We start from the raw sequence: 14,731 nt of genomic DNA, 5'->3' as shown, positions 1-14,731 counted from the left end.
CAATCCAACCATTAGAAATCACCAAGGCCATCGATTCACTCCCTCTAGAAAAAACCCCAGGGCCGGATGGCCTGCCAGGGGAATTCTATAAAATGCTCAGTACAGAAACCGCAGACACCCTCGCCCTATTATTTAATGCAATTCTAGAAGGGAAAGCAAATTTATCCAACAGATTTGCAGAGGCAAACATTACGGTCCTTCCCAAACCTGACAGAGACCCACTGTTAACAGCACCCTACAGGCCAATCTCCCTGTTAAACTCTGACTACAAATTATTCACCAAAATCTTGGCCAACAGATTAGCAGAAGTCCTTCCCCTCCTAATTCAGGAAGATCAAACTGGGTTTGTAAAAGGGAGGTCAGCAGTAAAAAACATGAGAAAATTACAACTGGTATTAACACACTTTTGGGAGCAGGAGGGAGGAGACAGGCAGAAGAGTGCGGGAGAGGCATGTTTGATCCTAGTAGACGCGGAAAAAGCTTTCGATAAGATACTATGGGACCATTTATTTACCACCCTTAAAAAATTCGGACTGAAGGGATCCTACATGAGAGCTATCAAGACCATTTACAGTACCCCCCAAGCGGCAATCTTGATAAATGGGTCACCTTCAAAAGTATTCCCCCTTAGAAGGGGAACAAGGCAGGTGTGCCCGCTCTCACCACTTCTGTTTGACCTTGCGCTAGAACCACTGGCGATTAAGATTAGGAAGGAAGCAGAGGGATTGACCATAGGCAGGGACACTATACACTTGTCGCTCTTTGCCGACGACATGGTGCTGTACACAGCAGACCCCAGAGAGAACATACCTAAATTATTGACGATGATTGCTGAGTTTAGCGACATATCAGGATACCGGATAAACAAGGACAAATCAGAGCTGTTATGGCTACTGAATAAGGACCCTAGTACACCGTTGGAAGATAACTTTAAAGTAATCACAAACACATTTAAATATCTAGGCATTAAATTAACAAAAGATCCCACTCAATGGTATGCAATAAATTTCAAACCACTATTGCAGAACCTAAAACAAATGCTCCTGAATTGGACCCCATTGCCACTGACCCTGACAGGAAGGATAGGGCTGATAAAGATGACCCTGTTCCCCAAACTTCTCTACACCCTACAGATGCTGCCAGAGCTACTTCATAAGCAAGATCTCAAGGCACTAAATAGGGACATATTAAATTTCATTTGGAGGGGGAAAAAACATAGAATCAGTTACCAAAAGCTAACATGTCAACCAGAGCAGGGGGGGCTAGGACTCCCCAACATAGAATATTACAACTGGGCAGCCCTTTCAAAATATGTGATGGATTGGCTGGTGGATGGGGGAAACTTTACTAACAAGTCGCTGGAGACAGCATTTATTAAACCATGGTCGCTTAAAATGCTCCCACACATGAACAGGGCACAGGTTGATCCCATTCTCAGGGGGGCTGGCCTCTTCAGCAACCCAATAAAGGCTTGGTGGAAGTTGTGTGGAACTCTTGGAGTCTCACATAACAGTACGGTTTACTTGCCCCTGGGGGGCAACCCAGACTTCCCCGCAGGATTTACCACTAAACCATTTAAACAATGGGAGAAATGGGGGGTAACAACCCTAAAACATGTCTTATCAGATAACGGGTCCACAGTTAGACCATTTATAGAACTGCAGAAAGACTATGGCATACCAAGCTCTCACCACTTTGCTTACCTACAGGTAAAACACTACGTGCAAGGTCTCCTGAAAGCCGGTAATATGATGGAAATAGACTGACATTTATAAACTCTTGAGGTTGACAAAGGGAGGGGTGACCTCCATCTCACACACCTACAATACGCTCCAATCAAAAGTACATAAAGCCAATATCGAACACTTACAAACTACCTGGGGGACCATGGTGGGACATGACATTACAGACAAATGCGTGGTGCAAAGCTTTGTGGAGGTGAGGGAGGCATCGCTCTCAAATGACATAAGAGAATCTCACACCAAACTAGTCCACAATGCATACATAACTCCCAAATTGTTCCACAAGTGGAAGAGAGATACATCAGGACTGTGCCCGAAATGTTCCAACCCTAACCCAAACATCACTCACATGATATGGAACTGCCCGAAGTTAACGAAATTCTGGGGCATGGTGCAGAGGTGGGTGGCAACGTGCACAGGGGAAAAAATTCACCTATCAAACGAGTCAGTGATATTTCTAAACCATCAAACAAAGATACCGCGACACACAAGATTCATAAACAATTTAATTCTACACGCTAGAAAACTCATTTTGCAGCACTGGATGTCACAGACATCACCAAGCCTAACACAACTCAAAGAAACATTGAGAAAACAAATGATCTATGAGCAACTTGACACTCAGGGAGACATAACACGCAGAACAAAAAAATTCATAACCAAATGGGAGCCCCTCATTACCACTCTAGACCCAGCGCACCAAAAACAAATAATTTACCCATTCAAAGACACAGAATACATACTGAATGCACAGCTGCATGGGAAATGGAACATATTTACCTAAAAGACTAGAACCAGCAACCATAACCTGAGGCGATACAGGGACAGACACATAGAGGAACCTGGGTGGCACCCAGAAGGGGGGTCAGGAATAAGGTAGGCTCTGAGGGGGGAGGGAAACTGGTAGGATGGATAATAGAAGAATGAGACGGAACTAGACTAAGTATCCTGAAGTTACGATACTAACATGTTATCCTGCATAATAATAACTGATTTGTGTTATAATCCACCTCCGTGAGTGGAGATAACAATTAGGTGGGAAGAGAGTAGAAGTCCCTAAAGGGATGGAGAACGGGTCTCTAAGGGGAAAAATATTGGAAAACTTAGATGCTAATGTATTGATTAGACATGTTATCATACTGTATTTAGCCGAATGATTCTGCAATTCTCTTAGTTTGTCTATGTACTTGGCATTGAAAAATAAAATATTTAAAAAAAAAAAAAAATCCCTGTCCTTGTTCCATCCGCGGAACTGGGTGGATCACTCCCATTACTAAGAGGTCTTGCACACAGCTTAGGAATGCCTCTTTATCTGGTTTGATTATAACCTTGAAAGATGAAATCTCCCTTGTGGAGGAGAAGCTTTGAAGTCCAGAAGATATCCCTGAGATATGATCTCCAATGCCCAGGGATCCTGAACATCTCTTGCCCACGCCTGGGCGAAGAGAGAAAGTCTGCCCCCACTAGATCCGTTTCCGGATAGGGGGCCGTTCCTTCATGCTGTCTTGGGGGCAGCAGCAGGCTTTCTGACCTGCTTGCCCTTGTTCCAGGACTGGTTAGGTTTCCAGGCCTGTCTGGAATGAGCAACAGTTCCCTCTTGTTTTGAAGCGGAGGAAGATGATGCTGTTCCTGACTTGAAATTTCGAAAGGCACGAAAATTAGACTGATTGGCCTTTGCTTTGGCCCTGTCCCGAGGAAGGGTATGACCCTTGCCTCCAGTAATGTCAGCAATAATTTCCTTCAAGCCAGGCCCGAATAAGGTCTGCCCCTTGAAAGGAATGTTGAGTAATTTAGACTTTGAAGTCACGTCAGCTGACCAGGATTTAAGCCATAGCGCCCTACGCGCCTGGATGGCGAATCCGGAATTCTTAGCCGTTAGTTTAGTCAAATGAACAATGGCATCAGAAACAAATGAGTTAGCTAGCTTAAGAGTTCTAAGCTTGTCAATAATTTCATTCAATGGAGCTGTCTGGATGGCCTCTTCCAGGGCCTCAAACCAGAATGCCGCCGCAGCAGTGACAGGCGCAATGCATGCAAGGGGCTGTAAAATAAAACCTTGTTGAATAAACATTTTCTTAACCCCTTAAGGACCAGCGACGTACCCTGTATGTCACTGGCCTTTTTTTGGGACTTAATTGTTTTATACCACGGTCTTGCCACCAGCTTTGAGACTGCTCTAATCCACAAAGCCTGCTGGAGGGAGTGCATTAATAGCGTGTTCTTTCTAGACTTGTGCTATTATGTCCTGAAAAAACCCTTAACGACCAGTGACATACAGGGTACATTGTGGTCATTAAGGGGTTAAGGTAACCCTCCAATTTTTTATCCATTGGATCTGAAAAAGCCCAACTGTCCTCAACCGGGATAGTGGTACGCTTTGCTAAAGTAGAAACTGCTCCCTCCACCTTAGGGACCGTCTGCCATAAGTCCTGTGTAGTGGTGTCTATTGGAAACATTCTTCTAAATATAGGTGGTGGGGAAAAGGGCACACCGGGTCTATCCCACTCCTTGCTAATAATTTCTGTAAGCCTTTTAGGTATAGGAAAAACGTCAGTACACAGCCTACACAATTTCTCTGGAATTGCAACTGTGTTACAGTCATTCAGAGCAGCTAATACCTCCCCAAGCAATACACGGAGGTTCTCAAGCTTAAATTTAAAATTAGAAATCTCTGAATCAGGTTTCCCCGAGTCAGAGATGTCACCCACAGACTGAAGCTCTCCGTCCTCATGTTCTTACTGTGACGCAGTATCAGCTATGGCTTTAACAGCATTTGCGCACTCTGTATCTCTCCTAACCCCAGAGCTATCACGCTTGCCTCTTAATTCAGGCAATCTAGATAATACCTCTGACAGGGTATTATTCATGATTGCAGCCATATCATGCAAGGTAATCGCTATGGGCGTCCCTGATGTAATTGGCGCCATATTAGCGTGCGTCCCCTGAGCGGGAGGCGAAGGGTCTGACACGTGGGGAGAGTTAGTCGGCATAACTTCCCCCTCGACAGAACCCTCTGGTGATAATTCTTTTATAGATAAAGACTGATCTTTACTGTTTAAGGTGAAATCAATACATTTAGAACACATTCTCCTATGGGGCTCCACCATGGCTTTCAAACATAATGAACAAGTAGGTGTTCCTCTGTGTCAGACATGTTTAAACAGACTAGCAATGAGACTAGCAAGCTTGGAAAACACTTTAAAACAAGTTTACAAGCAATATAAAAAAACGTTACTGCGCCTTTAAGAAACACAAATTTTCCCAAATTTTGAAATAACAGTGAAAAAATGCAGTTACACTAACGAAATTTTTACAGTGTATGTAATAAGTTAGCAGAGCATTGCACCCACTTGCACCCCTTAATACCAAAAACGGAATAACAAATGACAAAAACGTTTTTTAAACAGTCACAACAACTGCCACAGCTCTACTGTGGCTTTTTACCTCCCTCAATACGACTTTTGAAGCCTTTTGAGCCCTCCAGAGAAGTCCTGGATCATGCAGGAAGAAGCTGGATGTCTGTCTGTAATTTTTGCTGTGCAAAAAAACGCCAAAATAGGCCCCTCCCACTCATATTACAACAGTGGGAAGCCTCAGGGAACTGTTTCTAGGCAAAATTCAAGCCAGCCATGTGAAAAAAACTAGGCCCCAATAAGTTTTATCACCAAACATAGATAAAAAACGATTAAATATGCCAGCAAACGTTTTAAAATACACTTTTATAAGAGTATGTATCTCTATTAATAAGCCTGATACCAGTCGCTATCACTGCATTTAAGGCTTTACTTACATTACTTCGGTATCAGCAGCATTTTCTAGCAAACTCCATCCCTAGAAAAATATTTTAACTGCACATACCTTATTGCAGGAAAACCTGCTTGCTATTCCCCCTCTGAATTTACCTCACTCCTCAGAATATGTGAGAACAGCAAAGGATCTTAGTTACTTCTGCTAAGATCATAGAAAACGCAGGCAGATTCTTCTTCTAAATACTGCCTTAGATAAACAGTACACTCCGGTACCATTTAAAAATAACAAACTTTTGATTGAAGAAATAAACTAAGTATAAAACACCACAGTCCTCTTACGACCTCCATCTTAGTTGAGAGTTGCAAGAGAATGACTGGATATGGCAGTGAGGGGAGGAGCTATATAGCAGCTCTGCTGTGGGTGATCCTCTTGCAACTTCCTGTTGGGAAGGAGAATATCCCACAAGTAATGGATGATCCATGGACTGGATACACTTAACAAGAGAAAATTAGAATTCTGACGACCGTTCTTGTCCTGAGGTAAGAAAGATCCCTTTCCACCAGTAACTTCGGAAATGATCTCAGCCAAACCAAATGATGTCTTGCCCTTAAAAGGTAAAGACAGAAGTTTTGACTTGGATGTTGCATCCGCAGACCAAGACTTTAGTCACAGAGCCCTGAGAGCTAAAACCGTGAAACTGGAAATTTCGTCTCCAAGCCTAACAACTTGCATGCTGGCGTCACAGATAAAAGGTATTAGCCAGCTTAAGAGCTTTGATCCTATCCTGGATCTCCTCTATGGTAGTCTCCTCCGAAATTAGGTCAGAAAAGGAGTCACACCAATAAGAAGCTGCACCAACAACTGTCGCAATACGGGCAAACCCTGATGAAGAAACATCTTAAGAAAGCTTCCAGTTTCTTATCCATAGGGTCCTTAAAAGAGGAGCCATCCTCAAGAGAAATAGTGGTTCTCTTGGCTAAAGTGTATATAGCACCCTCTACCTTAGGCACCGTGCACCATAGGTCACCCACTGTGCGCAACAGGAAATAACTTTTTAAAAACAGGAGACGGGGAAAAAGGAATTCCTGGCTTTTCCCATTCATGAGCTATAAATGTACGACATGCGGTCTGGAATAGAAAAAACCTCCACAGATGAAGGTTTGACGTTAAACTCTGTAAAGTTTATTATACCTCTTAGGAGTCTCAGCGACCGTAAAATTGGAGTCATCCAAAGTAGCTAGCAGATCCTTCAAGAGTAAACAGAGGTGCTCAAGCTTAAATTTAATATTAACCTACTCTGAACCTGCTGTACTAGCAACTGCAGTTTCAGAATTGAAGATCTCTCCCTCAGAATGATCCTCCTCAGATAAACAGACAGACTAACTAACGCAGCCTTGGCGGAATCAGAACTCTTAGAATTGGATACGTTCTTAGACTTCCTCTTTCTCTTAACAGCAATAGGTAAGGCAGATATGGCTGCAGAAACCACAGACGTTAGTTGTGCAGCAAAATTTCCTGGTAAATATACACCCCCAGGAACAGGTTGAAAAGGTAACGCAGAGCACTGCATGTGAAACTGCTAAAGCTTGAGGCGTTTGAGGAGAAAGCTGAGGCATGGCACGGACAACATTATCCTGAGAGACTGATGGCTCTGAGAGGGAATCTTTATTTTTAGACATTAGTGTATTATTTAAACATGTGGAGCAGAAATGCACAGGAGGAATAATCTGAGCCTCCAAGCAATAAACATTTGTCAAAATACAATTCAAGGGCTTTATCCTTGTATTCTTACTAGAAAAAGTTCTCAACAGTAATTAAGACCAATAAAAATAGAACAAGAACTACCTCATACATTTATAAAAATGTCCTAGGTTACAATAATAAATTACCTCCAGGAAATAGTGAATAATTATAGTAATTTGGACTTCTAGTCCTAAGAAAAAATAAGGCACCGCTATACCTCAGATCCACTGAGGAAACTTACCAACCTGGTGACCAGGAACCCACTAGTAAAACTAAAGAAGAGATCTCTTCAACTCAGACAATTGAGCAAATGCAGAGATGCTCCGCTCTCCCAGCCGGCAGTGAAGAGAAGCCAAAATGGAAGAGCGGAGAGGGATAACGTGATCGCATAGGGAAAAAAACTAATGCGCCACACTCCAAGTATTAACTGACAAACTAGACAGCGCGCAATTTCCCTAATGAAAAGGTGCAACTGTAATCCTCACAAAGTGAAAACGCTACACATAAATACATAAATAATTAGGTCCCTCTATTAATCAAATGCACAGAACACTATTAGGACAATAAATCCATAAGCCCAATTAAAACCTCTCAAGTTAGCCTCATACACAGGGGATAAAACCATTAACCCCTTGAGTTCTTAAGCATTTCAGTGCCCTGCAGAGCTGCCTAACTGATACCCCCATAATTAAAGGAGAAATTTGTCCTATTAAATTGTCCACAGAGGATTAACCCTCCAAAGTACTGGCTCCTTCCAACCACCTAAGTCAACGATCTACATCAGCTGCTCCGCCAGTCTCTACACTGGCTCCCCATACACTCCAGAATACAATTTAAAGTATTAGCCCTAACCTACAAAGCACTCAGTCTAACTCCCAACTATATTTTCTCTCTTATCGTGAAATATTCCCCATCCCGTCCTCTTCGATCAACCTCTGACCTACGTCTCTACACTCCTGTTATCTCTACGTCCCACTCCCGCCTCCAAGACTTCACACATGCTGCTCCTGTCCTCTGGAACTCTCTACCCCGTTTCATTAGACTGTCTACAACCTTGTATAGCTTCAGACGATCCTTGAAAACTCACCTATTCAGAGAGGCTTACCATCTCTCCTCCATCCCGCATCCACACCAAACTAATACATGTACACAAACTGCCTGACTCACTGCTGCAAATACAACCGATTTAACAAGCTACCCGAACCTTATGTCTCTGCACCCTAAACCTATAGACTGAGCTCTCCGGAGCAGGGCCCTCTTCCTCCTGTACTAGATTTGTTTAGTTTTGTTATGTTTTGTATTTTATCACAAATCTTTGTCATTGTATACCTCTATCATTGTACCCAGCGCTACGGAATTTGGCGGTGCTATACAAATAATTGATAAAAACTCTAAAAGGCAATATCACTTACCTGTGGATCCAGCTGCAGGGCAGGAACAGCTTCTCGGGTGTGACAGATTCACCCTACTTCTGACAGGGACCTGCAGAAAAAGAAAAACAGAGTAACCAACCCATGTTTTCTATAGAGGGGTAGCATTTTATTTTGTCCTTTAAAACAAACAAAATCCCTAAAAAAGTAGAATGCTAGCACCATCAGTACCACCACATTATGTTCCAATGCGAACACAAGATAAAATGTCAATGTTTACACGTTTTCTTTAAAATGATCAAAACACTGACCACATCAGTGACTTATTTTTTAAGAAGTATAACTTGCATATGGTACCCTGTCAACAGCTCATTCTTACTTGGCATGATGTCACAAGTTCCCATCAAGGAATAGTTGCATGAAGGCGTTTGATCAAGTTCTCTGCAATCTGGAAAATAAAGAGGTAAAAACCCTTAGCGTAAGAAGCCAGACCACTTGATACTTTAGGCGCATCAAATGTACAAAGTTACAGTTGCCTTTTCTATATCTGCATGAAAAAAAACACTAACGTGAAAAGTAAACAAATGTCTTTACATTCGAACAATATATTAAGCAGTTGAACAAAAAGCACATTTTGATTTGTGGAATTTTAGTGTTATGAAAACATACATAAATACTATACACATGCCCACGCATATGCCTATGACCACACCCATGACAACGTGCACAGATGCCCATGGGCACACATATGACCATGCCCATGCACACATGACCATGCTCACATGCCCATGACCACATATATGACCATGCCCACAAATGACCATGCCCACACATTCCCATGCCTACAAATATGCACATGCCCACACCTATGACCGCAACCGTGCCCACACATGACCATGCACACAAACATGCCCATGCGTACAGATATGCCCACACACACACCTCATATATTTAAAGCAATAATTAACTGTACGAATCCTTTCCACGGTTGAAAGGCTCGACTTGCAAAACAAAAACCAAGTAAAATTCATGTAGCAGATGAAAAAGAAGATTTCAGAGATCGAAAATAAAATGGAGGAACCATTAATCTTTTTTTGACTACCTACCCAATTGCTAAGAATTCATGACACTTCCTATCAGCTCATCACATAAAGGAAAAATGTGCCAAAAGGCAACTTCCCTAACTATACATGGCCATAGGAAAACTTTCCACTACTGTATAAGCAGTTGTGCAAAACAAGAATGAAGTGTAAATTAAAGGGACCATTTAACTTTTGGTTACTACCTACCCAATTGCTAAAAATTCACAACATGCTATTAGCTCATCACAGAAGAGAAAGGTGTGCCAAAGGCAACTTCCCTAACTATACATGGCCAAAGGAACCAACTGCACTCTGCTTCCGCTTCCCAGGAGCACAGAATGTAGGAATAGCCGCACTCTGCTCCCACAGCCTGTGAACACAGTTGGCAGTCACAGAATGAAATGTTTGCTGATGCAAACACAAACTGAAGTCTTTTCAGATGAGCTGATGTAGCTCATCCATCAAGGTTGGGCTTCTGTAACATACGGAAGATCCAACCGGTAAATAATTCTTTATTTGAAGCAATGAAGAACTGTAGGAATTCTTTCCACAGTTGTATATGCAGACGTGCAAAACAAGAATGAAGTGAAAAGTAGTAGTAGTAATTGAAAGTATGTTTGCCGATGCAAACACAAACCGAAGTCTTCAGAGGAGTTATTGTAGCTCTTCCATCCAGGTCGGTCATCTGTTACACGCTGAAGATCCAAATGGTAGTGAATGTATGGGGAGACCATTTATCTTTTGGGGAGTACCTACCCAATTGCTAAGAATTTACAACACATGCTATCACATCATCACTTAAGGAAAAAGTGTGCCAAAGGCAATTTCCCTAACTATGCATGGCCAAAGGAACCGATTGCACTCTGTTTCCACTTCCCATGACCACAAAATGTGGGAACAGCCGCACTCTGCTCCCACAGCCCATGAACACAGTTGGCAGTCACAGAATGAAATGTTTACCTGCTGACCATGTTGAGAAGACATATACCTAACTATTTCCCTTAGGCTCAGAGAGATAGCACATGAAGTAAACATTAACACTGGGTCAGCGCTCAAGCCATAAAAGGCATGAGCACCGGGCAAAGAAAATGCCTGGTAGATGAAATTGAAAGTCTTTTTGCTGATGCAAACACAAACTGAAGTCTTTTCATATGAGCTGATGTAGCTCATCCATCAAGGTTGGGCTTCTGTAATATACGGAAGATCCAACCGGTAAATAATTCTATATTTGAAGCAATGAAGAACTGTAGGAATTCTTTCCACAGTTGTATATGCAGACGTGCAAAACAAGAATGAAGTGAAAGTAGTAGTAGTAGTAATTGAAAGTATGTTTGCCGATGCAAACACAAACTGAAGTCTTTTCAGGAGTTATTGTAGCTCTTCCATCCAGGTCGGTCATCTGTTACACGCTGAAGATCCAAATGGTAGTGAATGTATGGGGAGACCATTTATCTTTTGGGGAGTACCTACCCAATTGCTAAGAATTCACAACACATGCTATCACATCATCACTTAAGGGAAAAATGTGCCAAAGGCAATTTCCCTAACTATGCATGGCCAAAGGAACCGATTGCACTCTGCTTCCACTTCCCATGACCACAGAATGTGGGAACAGCCGCACTCTGCTTCCACAGCCCATGAACACAGTTGGCAGTAACAGAATGAAATGTTTGCTGATGCAAACACAAACTGAAGTCATCTATCAAGGTTGAGCTTCTGTAACATACGGAAGATCCAACGGTAAATTCTTTATTTGAAGCAATGAAGAACTGTAGGAATCATTTCCACAGTTGTATATGCAGACGTGCAAAACAAGAATGAAGTGAAAAGTGATGGTATATACAGACAAATGGAGGGGGAAACAGAGGCCATGCAACTTTTGGTAACTACCTACCCAATTGCTAAGAATTCACAACACATGCTATCACATCATCACTTAAGGAGAAAGTGTGCCAAAGGCAATTTCCCTAACTATGCATGGCCAAAGGAACAGATTGCACTCTGCTTCCACTTCCCATGACCACAGAATGTGGGAACAGCCGCACTCTGCTCCCACAGCCCATGAACACAGTTGGCAGTCACAGAATGAAATGTTTACCTGCTGACCATGTTGAGAAGACATATCCCTAACTATTTCCCTTAGAATCAGAGAGATAGCACATGAAGTAAACATTAACACTGGGTCAGCGCTCAAGCCATAAAAGGCATGAGCACCGGGCAAAGAAAATGCCTGGTAGATCAAATTGAAAGTGTTTGCTAATGCAAACACAAACTGAAGTCTTTTCAGATGAGCTGATGTAGCTCATCCATCAAGGTTGGGCTTCTGTAACATACGGAAGATCCAACCGGTAAATAATTATTTATTTGAAGCAATGAAGAACTGTAGGAATTCTTTCCACAGTTGTATATGCAGACGTGCAAAACAAGAATGAAGTAAAAGTAGCAGTAGTAATTGAAAGTATCCACTTCCCATGACCACAGAATGTGGGAACAGCCACACTCTGCTTCCACAGCCGATGAACACAGTTGGCAGTCACAGAATGAAATGTTTGCCGCTGCAAACACAAACCGAAGTCTTCAGAGGAATTATTGTAGCTCTTCTATCCAGGTCAGTCATTTGTTACATGCTGAAGATCCAAATGGTAGTGAATGTAGGGGGAGATAATTTACCTTTGGGGTACTACCTACCCAATTGCTAAGAATTTACAACACATGCTATGACATCACATAAGGGAAAAATGTGCCAAAGGCAATTTCCCTAACCATGCATGGCCAAAGGAACCGATTGCACTCTGCTTCCACTTCCCATGACCACAGAATGTGGGAACAGCCGCACTCTGCTTCCACAGCCCATGAACACAGTTGGCAGTCACAGAATGAAATGTTTGCTAATGCAAACACAAACTGAAGTCATCCATCAAGGTTGGGCTTCTGTAACATACGGAAGATCCAACCAGTAAATAATTCTTTATTTGAAGCAATGAAGAACTGTAGGAATCCTTTCCACAGTTGTATATGCAGACGTGCAAAACAAGAATGAAGTGAAAAGTGATGGTATATACAGACAAATGGAGGGGGGAAACGTAGAGGCCATGCAACTTTTGGTAACTACCTACCCAATTGCTAAGAATTCACAACACATGCTATCACATCATCACTTAAGAAGAAAGTGTGCCAAAGGCAATTTCCCTAACTATGCATGGCCAAAGGAACCGATTGCACTCTACTTCCACTTCCCATGACCACAGAATGTGGGAACAGCCGCACTCTGCTCCCACAGCCCATGAACACAGTTGGCAGTCACAGAATGAAATGTTTACCTGCTGACCATGTTGAGAAGACATTTCCCTAACTATTTCCCTTAGGCTCAGAGAGATAGCACATGAAGTAAACATTAACACTGGGTCAGCGCTCAAGCCATAAAAGGCATGAGCACCGGGCAAAGAAAATGCCTGGTAGATGAAATTGAAAGTCTGTTTGCTGATGCAAACACAAACTGAAGTCTTTTCAGATGAGCTGATGTAGCTCATCCATCAATGTTGGGCTTCTGTAACATACGGAAGATCCAACCGGTAAATAATTCTTTATTTGAAGCAATGAAGAACTGTAGGAATCCTTTCCACAGTTGTATATGCAGACATGCAAAATAAGAATGAAGTGAAAAGTAGTAGTAGTAATTGAAAGTATGTTTGCCGATGCAAACACAAACCGAAGTCTTCAGAGGAGTTATTGTAGCTCTTCCATCCAGGTCAGTCATTTGTTACATGCTGAAGATCCAAATGGTAGTGAATGTAGGGGGAGATAATTTACCTTTGGGGAGTACCTACCCAATTGCTAAGAATTCACAACACATGCTATCACATCATCACTTAAGGAAAAAGTGTCAAAGGCAATTTCCCTAACTATGCATGGCCAAAGGAACCGATTGCACTCTGCTTCCACTTCCCATGACCACAGAATGTAGGAACAGCCGCACTCTGCTTCCACAGCCCATGAACACAGTTGACAGTCACAGAATGAAATGTTTACCTGCTGACCATGTTGAGAAGACATATCCCTAACTATTTCCCTTAGGCTCAGAGAGATAGCACATGAAGTAAACATTAACACTGGGTCAGCGCTCAAGCCATTAAAGGCATGAGCACCGGGCAAAGAAAATGCCTGGTAGATCAAATTGAACGTCTGATTGCTGATGCAAACACAAACTGAAGTCTTTTCAGATGAGCTGATGTAGCTCATCCATCAAGGTTGGGCTTCTGTAACATACGGAAGATCCAACCGGTAAATAATTATTTGAAGCAATGAAGAACTGTAGGAATTCTTTCCACAGTTGTATATGCAGACGTGCAAAACAAGAATGAAGTGAAAGCAGCAGTAGTAATTGAAAGTATCCACTTCCCATGACCATAGAATGTGGGAACAGCCGCACTCTGCTTCCACAGCCCATGAACACAGTTGGCAGTCACAGAATGAAATGTTTGCTGATGCAAACACAAACTGAAGTCATCCATCAAGGTTGAGCTTCTGTAACATACGGAAGATCCAACCGGTAAATAATTCTTTATTTGAAGCAATGAAGAACTGTAGGAATTCTTTCCACAGTTGTATATGCAGACGTGCAAAACAAGAATGAAGTGAAAGTAGTAGTAGTAATTGAAAGTATGTTTGCCGATGCAAACACAAACTGAAGTCTTTTCAGAGGAGTTATTGTAGCTCTTCCATCCAGGTCGGTCATATGTTACACGCTGAAGATCCAAATTGTAGTGTAAGAAAGGGGAGACCATTTATCTTTTGGGGAGTACCTACCCAATTGTTAAGAATTTACAACACATGCTATCACATCATCACTTAAGGAAAAAGTGTCAAAGGCAATTTCCCTAACTATGAATGGCCAAAGGAACAGATTGCACTCTGCTTCCACTTCCCATGACCACAGAATGTGGGAACAGCCGCACTCTGCTCCCACAGCCCATGAACACAGTTGGCAGTCACAGAATGAAATGTTTACCTGCTGACCATGTTGAGAAGACATATCCCTAACTAT

At 42.3% G+C, this 14,731-nt stretch overlaps 1 long non-coding RNA gene across 2 annotated transcripts in view; it reads right to left on the bottom strand.

Moving 5' to 3' along the window:
• LOC128659443 (uncharacterized) overlaps positions 1–14,731 on the bottom strand; it is a 39,233-nt gene that overhangs the window by 16,235 nt on the left and 8,267 nt on the right. Inside the window, exons 3-4 of one of the 2 annotated variants that reach the window (XR_008402390.1) lie at positions 8,985–9,053; positions 8,648–8,717 (exon numbers count right to left, since the gene is read on the bottom strand). This is a non-coding gene — a long non-coding RNA (uncharacterized LOC128659443). The remainder of the gene's footprint in view (positions 1–8,647; positions 8,718–8,984; positions 9,054–14,731) is intronic. The other variant, XR_008402391.1, reaches the window with a different exon arrangement.

Source organism: Bombina bombina, chromosome 5 (assembly GCF_027579735.1).
Source record: "Bombina bombina isolate aBomBom1 chromosome 5, aBomBom1.pri, whole genome shotgun sequence".
In the NCBI taxonomy this organism is placed as follows: Eukaryota; Metazoa; Chordata; class Amphibia; order Anura; family Bombinatoridae; genus Bombina; species Bombina bombina.
This window is presented reverse-complemented; position numbering and strand designations above follow the sequence as displayed.